Consider the following 13,967-nt stretch of genomic DNA (forward strand, 5'->3'; position numbering starts at 1 on the left):
CAACATGGGGTGCAAAACCATGACCCTGAGATTAAGAGTCTCATGCTCTACCGACTGAACTATCCCAGCTCAGCTCATTTTGTTGTTGCCATGTTAAACAACTGGGCATCAGAAATAACTGCTGATCACCCATGGATCTACCAGTAGATCTCAAACCTGCCTTCTACCCAGTGCCGAATTTGCGCATAAGCTGAACAAACTATAGTTTAGGGCCCCACTCTGAACAAACTATAGTTTAGGGCCCCACTCTCTTGGGGGCCCCCCAAAAATTAAAGAAAAAAAACAACTGGATGTACATTTCCAAAATATAAGATAAAAAACAAATAAAATAAAACCTACATACAGCAACAGTATTTTGTGTTGTGTATGGACCTATTAGGTCCATAAATTACCATACAGCATATATTCAACACAAAAAACAGCGACAATTTGTTGTTGACAAAGGACAGCTGGACATACAAAGGGCCCTTCAGTAGCTTAGGGCCTCATCAAACCTAAATCTGGCCCTGCATCTACCAGCAAGTGAGCCTGCTCCCCTGAGGTACACTGTTTCATTGCCAGGACTGAAGTACGATGCAGATGGAAATGGGGGAGTGGGGCCATCTTGTCCTTTGCCTCAGGCGGCAAAACATCTTGAGGGGCCCCAGCTCCCATTGATTGCAATGGATTTTGCATGACTTCTTATGTGCTTAGGATCACAGTCTTAACAGATCAGGGCCTTGGCTGGCAGTGAAAGCCCAGGGTCTTGCTATTCTTCTGAGCTCATGATGAAGGCCATTTGGGGAAATAAAAACGCATGGATCATGTTGGGAAATAAACAGAACATTTTGCCCAAAACTGGTGGAAGAGGAAGAGCGTACAGTATTATCTCCCAACCCTACCTTCTCCCTAATTGCTTGGTCTGGAAAGTCCCTTCCGAAGGAGAATGGACTTGGAAGCAATTGTTCTTGATTCCCAGAAAGGTAACCGGGAAATGGACTTTGAATAAACTCTGCATTATACCGTATATACAAACACACACGAGTCCCCACAGAGGTCGGAAAACTACCTACAGTCACATTTCTGATTCCTGGGAATATCAGTTTCCCCACCACAGACCTCCAGTTCCAAGCAGCCTTAGCAATCTACAGTTCTCTGGGGGGAGGTCATGTGTTTTAAATGTGCACTAGATGCTCTTTAAATGTATGGTTTGCAGGGTGGATTTGATTTAAATCAAATCGATTTAAATCACTAGTCAGTAAAACTTGATTTAATTTCCCCCCACAGAAAGACTCATTCTTGCTGGTATAATCTTAATATTAACAACCAGATGAAGGTTTCATTTTTGGAACAATAATTTTTCAGAATAGTTTTTACAGTTATATAAAAAATTACTGACATAAAAAAATGTTTAGGGGTACTCTCATTTTCCTACTCATATTGAAATACTGCCCTCCAATGAGGCCAAAATTAGTTTCACAAAATGTTTAGGGGTATGCGTACTCCAGCGTCCCCCTAGAAAAAATAAGCACTGCATAGACAGATAATTATGAAACTATCATGAGGTTTAATAAGTTAACCGTTTATACAGTTGTACCTTGGTTTTCGAATAGAATACGTTCTGGGAGTCTGTTTGACTCCCGGAACCCCAAGGTGTGGCTTCCTATTGGCTGCAGGAGCATCTGTAGCCAATCAGAAGCCTCGGAAGCCACGCCAGACACTCGGCTTCTGAAAATCGTTCAAAAACTAGAACACTCACTTCTGGTTTTCGATTGTTCAGGAGCTGAAACATACGTGTTCCAAGGCATTCGGCAAGCAAGGTACGGCTGTGTCTGGACAACTTTTCTGTTGTACTTTATTGGAAGGAGAAAAATAATCATTTCCTTAATAACAATTTAAACCATTTGTTTAACTAAAACAATAGCATTATAGCATATGTATCCATGTTTGTTAACTGATGTGGTTAAACAATTTTTAAAAACAACTTAGACTGAGTTTTAGCAAACATTCTGGCCACCGGGCCTTGCATTTATTTGTTGCAGAGTTTGCATGTTGAACGCATGCCTGCCTTACCCATAGGAAGAGGAACGTCATTAAAATATTCCCAAGCTGGGTCTCTTTTGCAGCCTACTGCCGTTACAGGTTTTCTCCTCCAGGGAGAGAATATTGTGATAAATCTCAGGCTATATACACACACAAATGTAATGTAATCTCAGAGGGGCTCTATCTCCCAGCAGCCCTGGCTTTGGTACCTCGGGTTAAGTACTTAATTCGTTCCGGAGGTCCGTTCTTAACCTGAAACAGTTCTTAACCTGAAGCACCACTTTAGCTAATGGGGCCTCCTGCTGCTGCCACGCCGCCGGGGCACAATTTCTGTTCTCATCCTGAAGCAAAGTTATTAATCTGAAGCACTATTTCTGAGTTAGCAGAGTCTGTAACCTGAAGCGTATGTAACCTGAGGTACCACTGTCCTGTGGCAACGTGCTCAGGGAAGCCATTTTGAGAGTTAAAATGTTAAGCAAGGAAGCCATTTTGTTGATCTAGGCCAGGCCCCCGTATCCAGTACAGTACATACACTCAGACACCCACTTCCCAGAGACACACAGAGATAGGCTTATAAGGATTACTAAATAAAGACATGTAATGTCCAGCTCCTCATGCCTTATCTCTAGGCAGAACCTAATTACGGTATCTGAGTAATAATAATAATAATAATAATAATAATTTATTATTTATACCCCGCCCATCTGGCTGGGCCTCCCCAGCCACTCTGGGCGGCTTCCATAAAAACCGAAAATACAGTAAAATATCACACATTAAAAACTTCCCTGAACAGGGCTGCCTTAAGATGTCTTCTGAATGTCAGGTAGTTGTTTATCGCTTTGACATCTGCTGGAAGGGCGTTCCACAGGGCGGGTGCCGCTACCGAGAAGGCCCTCTGCCTGGTTCCCTGTAACTTGGCTTCTCGCAATGAGGGAACCGCCAGAAGGCCCTCGGCCTGGACCTCAGCGTCCGGGCAGAATGATGGGGGTGGAGACGCTCCTTCAGGTATACTGGACCGAGGCCGTTTAGGGCTTTAAAGGTCAGCACCAACACTTTGAATTGTGCTCGGAAACGTACTGGGAGCCAATGTAGGTCTTTCAAGACCGGTGTTATATGGTCCCGGCGGCCGCCCCCAGTCACCAGTCTAGCTGCCGCATTCTGGATTAGTTGTAGTTTCCGAGTCACCTTCAAAGGTAGCCCCACGTAGAGCGCATTGCAGTAGTCCAAGCGGGAGATAACCAGAGCATGCACCACTCTGGCGAGACAGTCCGCAGGCAGATAGGGTCTCAGCCTACGTACCAGATGGAGCTGGTAAACAGCTGCCCTGGACACAGATTTGACCTGTGCCTCCATGGACAGCTGTGAGTCCAAAATGACTCCCAGGCTGCGCACCTGGTCCTTCAGGGGCACAGTTACCCCATTCAGGACCAGGGAATCCTCCACACCTGCCCGCCTCCTGTCCCCCCAAAACAGTACTTCTGTCTTGTCAGGATTCAACCTCAATCTGTTAGCCGCCATCCATCTTCCAACCGCCTCCAGACACTCACGCAGGACCTTCACCGCCTTCACTGGTTCTGATTTAAAAGAGAGGTAGAGCTGGGTATCATCCGCATACGGATGAACACCCAGCCCAAACCTCCTGATGATCTCTCCCAGCGGCTGCATGTAAATGTTGAAAAGCATGGGGGAGAGGACAGAACCCTGAGGCACCCCACAAGTGAGAGCCCAGGGGTCTGAACACTCATCCCCCACCACCACTTTCTGGACACGGCCCAGGAGGAAGGAGCGGAACCACTGTATGACAGTGCCCCCAGCTCCCAGCCCCTCTAGACGGTCCAGAAGGATGTTATGGTCGATGGTGTCAAAGGCCGCTGAGAGATCCAGCAGAACTAGGAAACAGCTCTCACCTTTGTCCCTAGCCCGCCGGAGATCATCAACCAGTGCGACCAAGGCAGTTTCAGTCCCATGATGAGGCCTGAATCCCGACTGGAAGGGATCCAAATGGTCCGCTTCTTCCAGGCGTGCCTGGAGTTGTTCGGCAACCGCTCGCTCAATCACCTTGCCCAGGAATGGAAGATTTGAGACTGGGCGATAGTTGGCCATCGTGGCCGCATCTAAAGATGGTTTTTTAAGAAGCGGTTTGATAACCGCCTCTTTCAGCAGGTCTGGGAAGGCTCCCTCACGGAGGGAAGCATTCACCACCCCACGAAGCCCATCGCCCAGCCCTTCCCGGCTAGCTTTTATAAGCCAGGATGGGCAAGGATCCAGGAGACAGGTGGTTGGTTTCACTCGTCGAAGCAGCCTGTCCACATCCTCGGAGGTAACAGATTGGAATTGATCCCACTCAACTTGACTAGACAGAACTCTAGCACTCTCCCGCCCCGGTGCTGCTCCCACGGTGGAGTATACTTCTTCCCGAATCTGAGCGATTTTATCTTCAAAAAACTTTGCAAAATCATTGCAGGAGAACATGTGGCCCATACTGGGCCCCGATGTTGCAGGTGGTTCCGCTAAATTGTGAACCACCTGAAAAAGTCTCCTGCTGCTGTTTTCTGCAGATGCAATAGAGGCGGTGAAGAAATTCTTCTTCGCCGTCGCTATCGCCACTTGGTAGGCTCGACGTTGAGCTCTAACCTGTGTCCGGTCAGATTCTGAATGAGTTATCCGCCACCGGCGCTCTAGCCGTCTCAACGATTGTTTCATTGCCCTCAGATCCGTGGAAAACCACGGGGCTGTCCGGGCTCCATGCAATCGGAGAGGGCGCTTCGGAGCCAAACAGTCAATAGGCCTGGTTAACTCCACATTCCAGCGGGCCACCAGGGAATCAGCTGAAAGGCCATCAACATGAGATAAAGCATCCCCTACCACTCTCTGGAAACCATTTGGATCCATTAAGTGGCGAGGGCGGACCATCCGAATTGGTCCCACCTCCCTGCAGAGGGGATGGGTCGCAGAGAAGTCCAGTTGCACCAGGAAGTGATCTGACTATGGCACTTCTTTCGTTTCGCTTTTACTTAGTGTCAGACCACCAACATCCATAGAGGTAAACACCAGGTCCAAGGCATGTCCGCGGCTATGGGTTGGGCCAAACTTATTCAGGGACAGCCCCATGGAGGCCATGCTTTCCACGAAGTCCCGAGCGGCCCCTTGTAAGGTCGTGTCGGCATGGATGTTAAAATCCCCTAGGACGACCAAACTAGGTGTCTCCAGGAGAACATCCGCCATGACCTGAAGCAGCTCGGACAGGGAATCCTTGGTGCAGCGGGGAGGTCGGTACACCAAAAGGAATCCTGTACTGCCCCTATTGCCCAACTTCCAGAACATGCACTCAGAAAACTGGGTCTTCCCAATAGGACGCCTGGTGCAAACTAATGACTTCCTAAAAATCACTGCAACCCCCCCTCCCCGCCCACATGACCTGGGTTGCTGTGCGTAAGAGAAACCTGGTGGACAAGCAGCGGCAAGGACAGGCCCATCTGCTTCATCCAACCAAGTCTCTGTCACACATGCCAGGTCAAGTCCTCCATCCATGATCACATCATGGATGGCAGTGGTCTTATGAATCATTGACCTGGAATTGCACAGCAGCACCTTCAGGTCATGTGGGTATCCCTTGCTAATTCTAGTATCCATCCGGTCAGGACCAGACCCGGAGGCAGGAATAGTCCTCAGACAACGACTAAACCTGCCCCCTCTGTAATGACATGGTCTAGTCTTAGCGTAACTCCTCCTCCTACCCGTGATCACTGAGATCCGTTGTCCCAGTGCATCCCCCCCTGTGGAACATGCCCCAGCCATTTTGTGGGCTGGGGCCCACTCCCTGGCAGCCCTGACCCCTCCCCCTAAGAACAAAATAACACCTTAAACAAACAAACAAAACCAATAAAACAATACAAACAAACAAAAAATATGTAAAAATTACAAAAACATCAAATTAAAAATAATAATTCCCCAAGCCCAACCAAACATCCATCCCACCCCCCAGGGGCGCCGACTTATAAAAAATATTGGGGGAGCCCATGAATAATAAATAATGAATAATAAATGAAAGCTCATGAATAATAAATGAGCTCATGAATATGCAAATAAAGTGGCGCCGCCTCCTCGTGAGCAAATAGGGGAGAGCGTGCTGCGCCTATTAATCAGCTCCGAAGGAAATTGGATGGAGCTTTTGCTCGGGAGGGAGGGCAGGAGGCATGCAGCCCGACCCTGTGCATTTTGGGCTGGGGGAGGGGCGGCGATGGCGCTCTGCTGGAGGGGCGCCCGAGATTATTGGGGGGGTGGAGCCCCCCCAAAACGAATTTTTGAGGGGGCTCGGGCCCCCTCAGGAACCATGGAGTCTGCGCCTATGCCACCCCCACCCCCCCACATACAAAAAATCCAAAGAAAATTTTTAAAAACATTTTAAAAACACTCTGTGCCTCTCCGGCAATAACAACTGTCCTTGTGAGGCCCCAGGCCCCGCCCCAGGCCAGATGGTAAGTGGCAAGAGCAGGGCCCTCAAGCACTCACTCAGGGGAGTCTTCCTGGGCAGCAGGCAGCAAGCAGCACGCAGTCCTTATGAGGCTTCAGGCCCCGCCCCAGGCCAGATGATAAGTGGCAGGAAGGAGCAGGGCCCTCAAGCACTCACTCAGGGAGTCCTCCTGGGCAGCAGGCCGCAAGCAGCACGCAGTCCTTATGAGGCCCCAGGCCCCGCCCCAGGCCAGATGGTAAGTGGCAGGAAGGAGCAGGGCCCTCAAGCACTCACTCAGGGAGTCCTCCTGGGCTGTAACTTTTGATTGGATAAAGATTTGATTCAAGAATGTATAAAGAGAATCCTCCCCTGTTGGGAGGGCCCGGACTTTGCAACTTATTCCTCCTTGCCATTGATTGCTGCCGGCAAACAATTAAAACTTCCTTGCTTTATCGCCCTGATTGCTGCATGGTCATTTGACTGGCCTACCCAATTGCTGCAATACTGTTGGCGGGCCTAGGCTGGAACAGGTTTGCAGAATGAACAGGCCAAGTAGAAGCATGCTGGTGGAAAGCTGGAAAAGGGGAACCAAGGCTTGGAGCAGAGAAATTCAGGGATTCCTGCTGCAGGAGATAGAGACTTTATTGTTTGGACAATGTCAGGCCAGCCCTGGGAAGAAGGCTCTGGAACCAGTGAACTCTTTATTAGTTGACTGGCAAGTACTTCAAGGTATCAGCAAGGACTTACAGATCCCAGTTACTATTTCCTCCACCACCCTTTTTAGATTTGCTTCTACATTCAGGTGCCTATTCTGTACAGCTAAGTATTACTGCAGTTGTTGGAACCCAGTGGGATTGGGAAGAGGTTGCCAGCACTGAAGTGCCTTCAGTACTTGCCTCAGGTTTTGAGTTGCACAGACATGCAACCGACTTGCGCAGTTATTACGCAAAGATCCCAAGACCTGTGGAGTATTCTGCTCACAAGGCTGCACTTTCATTTTTACTGCTTCACACTTAGCTACTTGTGCAGATCTATTCCACTCCAAACAATCTAGTCATTGAACCTCTTGGAACTTAGCATTTAAGCTTTTAATGGGAAGCTTTTAATGTTTGACGGACTATTTAATTTTAATATTTTGTTGGAAGCCGCCGAGGGTGGCTGGGGAAGCCCAGCCAGATGGGCGGGGTATAAATAATAAATTATTATTATTATTAAGATGTAAGGGGTTGGTTCTGTGTATATAAATTTGCAAACAATGGGATTGAGGTTCTTCCCTCAACTGTATGTTTATTTTATAACATTTTTTCCCGTGAAGAAAAGGCATGTTATCTTCAGACACAAATTCACACTTTTGAGAACTGCAAAAACAAGCATCTTCTCGTAAGAAAAACTGCCCCAAATAATCTTACAGAAACCTCTGGAAGAGCATAGCATTGTGAATGCATTAATGGAACTCATTTACCAAAAAATTTAAATATTGCATATAAAGCCTCATGCTACATAATTAAAAATAAATCTTTATTTCCTGATGAATAGCCTTTGGACTATAATGTAACTTAAATATAAAACTATATTTAGAAAGGTTTTACCTCCAAAAGCACTTTATTTTTAAAAATCCAATTTAGATTTTAAAAATCTGATTTAAATTTCTTAAAAGTCCAATTTTAAAATTGTTTTTTATCCATTCTGATGGTGTGAGTTTCATACTAGAGAGGGAGAAAATCTTTTCTCTATTCCACTTTCTGAACATTGACCCTCCAATTGTCCCCATTTTCCAGGGACAGTCCTGGATTTACAGAAACTGTCACTGATTCTGATTTGATCCTGGAATGTCCTGTTTTTCCTTAGGATGTCCCCGTTTGCATCGGTGAAATGATGGAAGGTATAGTAGGATGTCCCTATTTTCACTGGAGGGTATGAAATTAAGTGACACCCCACCCCCGAGTCGAGATAAGTAGCTATACAACTTTAATAAAATATCTGAAGGCAGCCTTATATGGGGAAGTTTTTAAAAATGTTTTATTATGTTTTTATATATGTTGGAAGCTGTTTAGAGTGGCCAGGTCAAGCCACTCAGAAGGTGGGGTGTTGTTGTTGTTGTTGTTGTTGTTGTTATTGAATAGGGCATCCTATTTTCATAGGAGAAACATTGGAGGGCATGACACACTTTAAATGTGAGACAGGACTAAGACCCATTGCCCCCTCCCACTTCCCCCAGGAGGCCCAATCGTTTATGGGCTCCAGGTGACTGACAGGGCCAACAGGCCAGTGGGTACAAAAGGAAACAGGAAGCCTCAACATTCGGTTTATTAAGCTACAGGTAGGCGGTGCTCTGTGGCTTGAGTGGCAGTGCGGCATCTTGAGCGGCAGCGAGGGGAGGAGGTGCTTACATGGATTTTGACCTATTGGAGAATGGCAGGGGTGGGCGGGAACCAATCAGGGAGGTGCGTTTGCTCAACCTCAAGCTCCGCCCTCCGTTGGAGAAATGGAGGCAGATACATCATGGGGCCAATTTGCTCTAGATTCCACCAAAGTCACCTTGGGAGCTCTGCTTAACATCCAGAAATAAAGACAATTGGGGGTTCTTTTCAAGGTGCAAACAGAACAGGGGGCACTTTGCCCCCCTAAGAATCAAATGCTACCTGGAAATCTGTATTTGGGCCCTGGAGTTGAGATTCCCAAGTCCTGCAATAAAATTAGGAAGCAGGACAATGAATAAGGAGATTATCATGATCTTGGAGAATGCTAGGAGGTGATCTAACCTTCCTTCAGGTCCTTCCTTGGCTTCTCCTGTTGCAGTTTTGCATCAGTTTCCCAGCCACCTAATGTTTGTACAGTGGTACCTCTGGTTGCGTACTTAATTTGTTCCGGGGGTCCATTCTTAACCTGAAACTGTTCTTAACCTGAAGCACCACTTTAGCTAATGGGGGCCTCTCGCTGCTGCCGCGCCGCTGGAGCACGATTTCTGTTCTCATCCTGAAGCAAAGTTTTTAACCTGAGGTACTATTTCTGGGTTAGCGGAGTCTGTAACCTGAAGTGTAATTAACCCAAGGTACCACTATATTGGGATGCGGGTGGTGCTGTGGTCTAAACCTCTTGGGCTTGCCGATCAGAATGTCAGCGGTTTGAATCCCCGCGAGGGGCTGAGCTCCCGTTGCTTGGTCCCTGCTCCTGCCAACCTAGAAGTTTGAAAGCACGTCAAAGTACAAGTAGATAAATAGGTACTGCTCCGGCGGGAAGGTAAACGGCGTTTCCGTGCGCTGCTCTGGTTCGCTAGAAGCAGCTTAGTCATGCTGGCCACATGACCCGGAAAAACTGTACTCCAGCTCCCTTGGCCAATAAAGCGAGATGAGCGCCGCAACCCTAGAGTCGGCCACGACTGGACCTAATGGTCAGGGGTCCCTTTTCCTTTACCACTATATTTGAGAAAACAAAAGAGTGGGCAGCCTTACCCTGCACCCCCCAGAAGCCCCAAGCAATGTCTGTTTACTCTTTGCTTCCAGGATCCCGGAGGGCCCCGATTCCTCTCCTCGTTTTCTCGGTTCTGCAGTCTCAGATGCGGAGAAGCTGTTCCCTGAATTCACAGCCTGAGCTATTGCCGGTTTCAGAAAACTACAATAGGTGAACAGTATATGAGATGCATTTTGGAGACCTGCGCCCAGGTTTCCATGAGGAACGATGAAGCCCCAGCCTAGTCTGAAGGAGAACCACCTCCTGCCCAGGTAACCATGGTGAGTGAGGAGATGCATGAGGTGTCCAGCGGGAGGGTGGGCAGGAGGCCCCAGGGATGGGATTTGGAGGGTGTTATGTGGAAGGAAGGCTTGTGGGTCTGGCCGAGAGGATGGCAGGCATTTAGAATGAAATGAGAGAGAGAGAATATAATATAAATCATAAATTTATTGTTACGTTTTTAGTGGAAATCTGAAGGCAGCTTTGTTCAGCAAGGTTTTTAATGGTTGATGTTTTATAATTGTAAAAATATTTTGTGGGGAGCTACCCAGAGTGACTTGGGCAACCCAGTCAGATAGAATATATAGAAGGGTCTGGCAACTTCTGTTTCAGTGTATCTGAAGAAGTGTGCATGCACACGAAAGCTCATACCAAGAACTAACTTAGTTGGTCTTTAAGGTGCTACTGGAAGGAATTTTTTTATTTTGACTATGGCAGACCAACACGGCTACCTATCTGTAACCAGTCAGATAGGTTGGGGATAATTCAGACTGAAATTCCCAGGTGTCAAAAAAGGTTCTTTATGTATGCCACTACTGCGGCCCATGTTTTGTTAGCCCCAAAATGGAAAACGTGTGAGGTCCCAACTCAAGAAGAATGGCAACTTAAGTTGACAGAATATGCGCAGCTTGCAGACTTAAAATATAGAACAAGAAGAACATACATTTAGAGAAGATTGAATATATGGGAAATAACTACGCACAGCTGAAAACGCTGACAGCATTAAGATAAATTCAACAGTGTAGATAAGTTATAATGGATGTAATAACGGAATACTGACTGGTATAGTTTCTGTAAAATATGCAGGGATTTATGATACGCAAAATGAACCATGGAAAGAGAAGAATAGAAGTCACTGGGGTGTAAAAACGAGTATACTACTTTAAATTGTAAAACAGAAAATTTAATAAAAATTATATATACAAGGTGGGTTGCATATAAATAATTAAATCATTATGTTAGAAAATATTATTAAATTACCAATTCCAGTTGATATTATTATTATTATTACTACTATTATTTTATACCCCACCCATCTGGCTGGGTTTCTCCAGCCACTCTGGGCGGCTTTCAACAAAATATTAAAATACAGTAATGCATCAAACATTAAAAGCTTCCCTAAATTGAAGCCTGGGCCTGGAATTTGGGACTGGAACAGTCCTCCTGGTGTCCGCAGGGAACTTAACTTTTCTCTTTTGCTCTTAGGTCTCTCTCCGGACATTATGGGAAATTGGGCCGGTTTTGAAGAGCATAAGAGCATGGTAACAGTGGCACTTGGAAGCCATCTTCAGGCTGCAGAAGACTGGTTTTTCTGCTTGGATGGAAACGGTCTTCACAAATCACCTGTCAGTCTTATGCTTAGGGGTCTTTTCTCTGTGATGCCCCGATCACTAGGAACTTGTCCCTGGTGTCAGAAGTGTGTTGATGGCATCAGGGGTTGCTTCACCTAAGGAGAGCCTTGCAGAGAGAAACTTACCACCTGGCACCCACCATACACTCCTTGGGCCCGGCCCCTCTTGGCAGCCAAGCTGAGCATCATCATACCACTTTTCTGGCGACAGACAAAGCCACTTCCGCCTAAGGAGGTGGTGGAGTTGTGGGCTTCACAACCCCTCCACGTGCACGGTGGGCGGAGCCAGCACCGTGCGATTGGGGGGATTCCCAGCTGCATCATCCGCTGGCCGGCCAATCAGCTGGCTCGGGGGTGTGGCCTGCCCTATTTAAGGCAGGACGCGGGCGGGGATCTCCCTCTTTGCTGCTTGCCAGTGAGCCCCCCGATTCTGAGCTGCTGCTTCCTCCCACAGGACCTGAGCAGTTACACAAGGAGCAAAACACGGAAGAAATTGTTGAGGCAGTCGGGAACCTCTGTAGGCTGCAGGCACAATATGGCCCAACCCAAAGGCAGACGTTTCGCCCTTATTTATTTGGAATCCTTGCATCTCACTTTATAGCTCCTAGAAACCGGCTTACGAAAGATACTCCCAGTAGTATCTGGAACACAAATAATGATTGTGCCAGGATTATTCCGGTGGCGTTTCGTGCCATCTTTCTTGGTGTTGTTCTTCAACCTTAGCCTACTAGGCCTCGGGGCCTATTGAGGACAGCGGTGGAGCTAACCTCTTGGGCACCTGGAGTGGCACACATGCTGATTGGGGTCCGATCGGCGCAGTGGCAATCCACCCGGGAAGATTTTGTCACCCCCTCTTGGATGACACCCGGGGTAGGCCACCCCCCCTTCCTACACACCTGGGGGTGGGTGGGTGGGTAAGGGATTGGGGCCAAGCAGATGGATCTCATTCAGACTATGAAAGAGAGAAGTCTTTCTTCACGTCCTTACTATGGCTTGGTTATGTGTCAGTGTTTCCTTACACCCATTATTTGGGGAGGCATTATTTGCAAAAGCTTGCCCCGGAAGACCTTTGCAATGACACTTGAAGCCCTCTTCAAACTGAGGTATATTGTTTTTATGCATATCTTTTTAATGTTATAAAGAAAATTTGTTCCAATGTTGCATTTGTCTTTCCTTATTATCTCTGTTGTGTTCGTTAGATGGTGATGCTTTGGGTGGCTGTGGCTGCAGAACGAGGGGCTGGAAAGGAGCTGGATAAATGTTTGTTCCCGAAAATACAATGGTACCTCAGGTTAAGTACTTAATTAGTTCTAGAGGTCTTAACCTGAAACTGTTCTTAACCTGAAGCACCACCTTAGCTAATGGGGCCTCCGCGCCGCCGGAGCACAATTTCTGTTCTCATCCTGAAGCAAAGTTCTTAACCTGAAGCACTATTTCTCGGTTAGCAGAGTCTGTAACCTGAAGCGTATGTAACCTGAGGTACCACTGTAACTCTGTTTGGCGGCTGTGGGTCCTTGTCCACCAGGGGCTGCTGCAGTCTCCAAAATGAATGAGATGCTCAAATGGTGGGACAAAACTTTTGTAACCTTTGATAGCTCTTTTACGAACCTTTCCCAGTTCTGCAATATACCCTTTTGAGGTGCAGCAGCCAGAAAATTACACGGCATTCCAAGTGTGGCCACACCATGGATTGGTATAGAGACGTTATGGTATCGACAGTTTTATTTGCAACCCCTTTCCGAAGGATCCTCAGCATGGAGACCAGCTTTTTCACAGCTGTAAGCTACCATAGATAGCAGTTGCTGGCCAAAGATCTCCAGAGTTCCTTTTAAGAAAAAATGAAACCCGTCTCGCAAACTCTTTAAGCTCCTATGCTTCACAAGAAGCCAAAAAGTTAGGAACACCCCACCCCGATTCTCTTAGACCTTTTGATCAGTTCAGTGGCGTAGCGTGGGGGGTGCAGGGGGGGCCGGCCGCACCAGGCGCAACATCTGGGGGTTAGGGTTAGGGGGCGCAAATCCACGGGTTAGGGGGCGCAAATCCATGGGTAAGGGGGCGCAAATTACTTGCCTTGCCCCGGGTACTGACAACCCACGCTACGCCACTGGATCAGTTCTAAATACTATAGCAAGAAGTTCCAGTGTTACTCCGGCCCTCCACTAGAACTCAGATATTCACACAAAAGTATCTTTAAGCTTCTTGAGTTTGATAAAAGCAGGGATTTGTGTAACTCAAAACTTATTCTGCTTTTCCTGCTCAGCGACAAAGGTACCTGGGTGACCTTGGACCAGCCACGGTCTTTTAGCAAGACCAACCTCATAGGACAAAATGGGGAGGGAGAGAACTAGGTATCCCACCTTGAGCTCCTTGAAGGAAAGGTGCAACATAGATACATTAAATAAGTAAATGTTC

The 13,967-nt window shown here is 47.3% G+C and overlaps 1 long non-coding RNA gene across 1 annotated transcript; it reads left to right on the forward strand.

Annotated features, from left to right (window-relative positions):
- Positions 1-1,812: 1,812 nt before the first annotated feature.
- LOC308571401 lies at positions 1,813-12,711 on the forward strand. The gene is made up of 4 exons (XR_014001387.1): positions 1,813-2,675; positions 6,778-8,357; positions 9,979-10,206; positions 11,411-12,711. It is a non-coding gene; the product is annotated as an uncharacterized lncRNA (long non-coding RNA).
- Positions 12,712-13,967: the final 1,256 nt, after the last annotated feature.

Source organism: Podarcis bocagei (assembly GCF_964188305.1).
Source record: "Podarcis bocagei genome assembly, chromosome: 13".
In the NCBI taxonomy this organism is placed as follows: domain Eukaryota; kingdom Metazoa; phylum Chordata; class Lepidosauria; order Squamata; family Lacertidae; genus Podarcis; species Podarcis bocagei.